This window comes from Triticum urartu, chromosome 2A, assembly GCF_056163025.1.
Source record: "Triticum urartu cultivar PI428250 chromosome 2A, HENAU_Tu73, whole genome shotgun sequence".
Lineage (NCBI taxonomy): Eukaryota > Viridiplantae > Streptophyta > Magnoliopsida > Poales > Poaceae > Triticum > Triticum urartu.
In genome coordinates, this window is record NC_141874.1 from 76,640,489 (window position 1) to 76,643,745 (window position 3,257).

The window sequence follows — 3,257 nt, forward strand, 5'->3', positions numbered from 1 at the left end:
ACATACTAACCTCCAGGCCTTGTACGCCTTGAAACCATCGATGCTGCGGTAACTGAAAAAACTATCACAATCGACAGGTGTTTGGATGTCAGCCTTCATCGGTGACTTGCAGGAGAGGTGAGACGAGGCTGTCGAGGCATGGCGGCTCTGAGGCCAGGTCATCTTGAGACAGAGACCAGTGATGGCGGACTCTGGCGGAGGCACGGTCAGGCCGGGGTGGCGACTTGCATGTGACAGGCGGTAGATGCTGCGATTGTGTATGCCCACTGGTCTTGCATCGTCGCTTCTGGTCGCATGTCTTTGTCAGAAGTAGTAATTGAAGATTAAACAATTTGATGTGTAGCTTCACCGCCCTTCACGTCACGTACTAGTTGGAGGTACTACGTACTACTAGTACTTTTCCTTTGGTTTCCCCGCCATGAAGTAGTAGCAGCCACGTATGCCGAGACGCCTCGGGACTTGATGGTGCAGGAAAATTGCTTTTACACGGTTCGGACATGGCTGCAATTATCTTGCGCAGGCGCGCTGAACCAGATCAATCTCCAACGCTAGGTACCCAAGAGGATCACGGCTGAGGACTGTACATAATCAATACAACTCCGAGCTGATATCAGTCTCAGACACATGTTTGACTGAATTCTCCAACAGCGCAACAACGGAATTTCGATCTTTGGTCGGATTCGACGGATCACCAAAAGACCCGTGCGGCGGCGTACTTATGCGTATCTGTCTCACGCATAGTTTCTTTCCAAAAACTAATACATAACGAGGATACGACCTGTAGCGACTCAGCGGCCGCGGGTGAGTTATTACAGTGGAAAACTTTTGTCCGTCTCGGCTTCAAACGGCGACACGGCGAAAATCAATCTAGAGTTGATGGATTGTCCAGTCGCGACGGCGCGCACCGCAACCCTAATTTCTCTTTGACCGAAAATCTTGTATATGTTGCTTTGATTGTTCATCGGTGATGGCGTCTTCTGTGCCGGCTCATTTTCACTCAACACATCACGAGCTTCTCCATCCTTGAAGAAAATCCCTCCAAAAACTCAACACCACCGTACGCAGGCCCCACGGTGGGCGTCAACTGTCGTGGTTTTGTCACGGCAGATGTCCTAGAGAAAGGACTTAGTCGTGAAGCCACCGCGACGGGTTAAGCTTGAAGGGGTTAAAGCGGACACAAGGACACAAGAGAGTTTATACTAGTTCAGCCCCTTCAATGAAGGTAAAAGCCTACGTCTAGTTGTGATGGAATTGATGGGTGTTTCGATGACTAGGGAGCAAACAAGCTTCGCCTATGTCTCGAGTTGTTGTCTGTTGTCCTTGAACCGCCGTCGGGTCGTCCCCTTATATACATGGGTGACGCCTGTCGGTTTACAGAGTCCCAACACCGGCTCGTAGATGTGTCCGGTTTGGTCTCTACTTATTCCTAACTTACAATACAAGTTACATATTCACGCCGGTTTACGCCTACAGGCTCTCAATCGATTATGGGTCTTGAGCCCTCATCTACCTTCATGGGCTTTAACATACTTAGCTGCTGATGAAGTTAACCCGGCCCAGATAGGCCGATTTACGCCCAGTAGTAATATCCCCAACAGGTATGGAAGGTGAAAGTGCCATCCAAAATTCGTGTTTTCATGTGGCGACTCGCTCACACTTCGCTTCCCACGGGGATGGTCCGGCACCAGAGGAAAATGGCAGACAATCCTGTCTGCTCTATATGCAATGCAGCGGAGGACTCATGGAGGCATTCACTTTTAAGTTGTACAATGGATAGGTGCGTGTGGGCGCTGGGAGACGATGAGTTGCTTGAGCATGTGATATCGAACCAAAATGAGGATGACAGGCTCTGGTTTTTCTGGCTCTTCGAGACCACAAGCCAACAGGACCTTGCTCGTGTTCTAGTGACCATGTGGGCGATATGGTGGGCTCGGAGAAAGGCTATCCATGACAATGATTTTCGGAGTCCGTTATCAATGATGTGCTTCATCAAGAGATATTTAGATGACCTTCAGATTGCAGATGTCAAGACACCAAGACCATTCTTAGGGTGGGTGGATCGGCCCCGTGCTAAAGCATGGTTACCACCTACGGGGGAGGCGGCAAAACTAAATTGTGACAGAGCTCTTTCCACCTTGGGAGAAAGGGGAGCTGCTGCAGTGGTATGTAGGGACAAGACAGGAACCTATCTAGGAGCATTAGAAGTAGTGTATGATGGCATGATTGACCGAGCGAGCCTGGAGGCGCTAGCTTGTAGCAAAGCCCTCGCCCTTGCTCGGGATTTAAACTTGCAAGACTTGGAGGTAGCCTCAGACTGTCAGGAGGTGATATCGCACATCAGAGATGGAGGGGCGCCGGTCTATGCTCCTATCCTTAGGGAAATTCAATTTAGTAGGAATTTTTTCACTTCTGTTATTTTCTGTTTCAAATATAGGGAGAATAATTTTGAGGCCCACTCGCTAGCTAAAGGAGCTGCGTCTCGTGCGGTGGGTCGCCATGTGTGGCTAGGGGTTTTGCCCGACATTGCTTGTATTCCTCAGTTTTTGAGTCCTGAATAAAGCCCCTAGTTTACCCTAAAAAACCTAGTATCATGAAGTGCTTACTAGATGCTGGTGCTAACCCTGGTATTCTTGATGAAGTGAGTCTTATATTGTTTCCTCCTCCTTTGCCTTCGTGATATACTTTTAATGCATATTTTTTGTTGGTCTTTGGATGAATATTTTTGCCTCACCCGGGACATGTTAGGTTGATAGGTTCTAGGCAGAGACAAAATGAAAGTAGACCCACATATTTATTGTGTACCATTATAAGGTTTAGCACTGCTATGATCAGTAGAGATCTTCTTCAGTTCTTCTAGGTGTTGAACTTTCCATTTGCTGCCCATCGAAGACTGACATAGGACTCTCTACTCTTATTTGTTTTTGCAGGAATCCTTAGTAATCAGCATCCTGTATAATTATCGCTTTGCAGAGTGCCTTGCAGAATTTTCATATATTTGTTTATTTGCCAATCGAGAAATTCTCCAGCTTCATTGCCTTGCCAAGTAGACACATAGTGCTAATTTTTGTAAAGACTTATTCTTCTATGTATGTTGTTGTGTTGATGGCATATTCTCTCTATCCTACTTGACAAAATAATGCAATCTAAGAAACACATTTGTATGAGATTCAGATTGATATTTTATTATTTTTACAGGAGTTAACTATACAAAAAAATGTTTTACACACTTTTTCCAAAAAAAACATGACAATATTTCT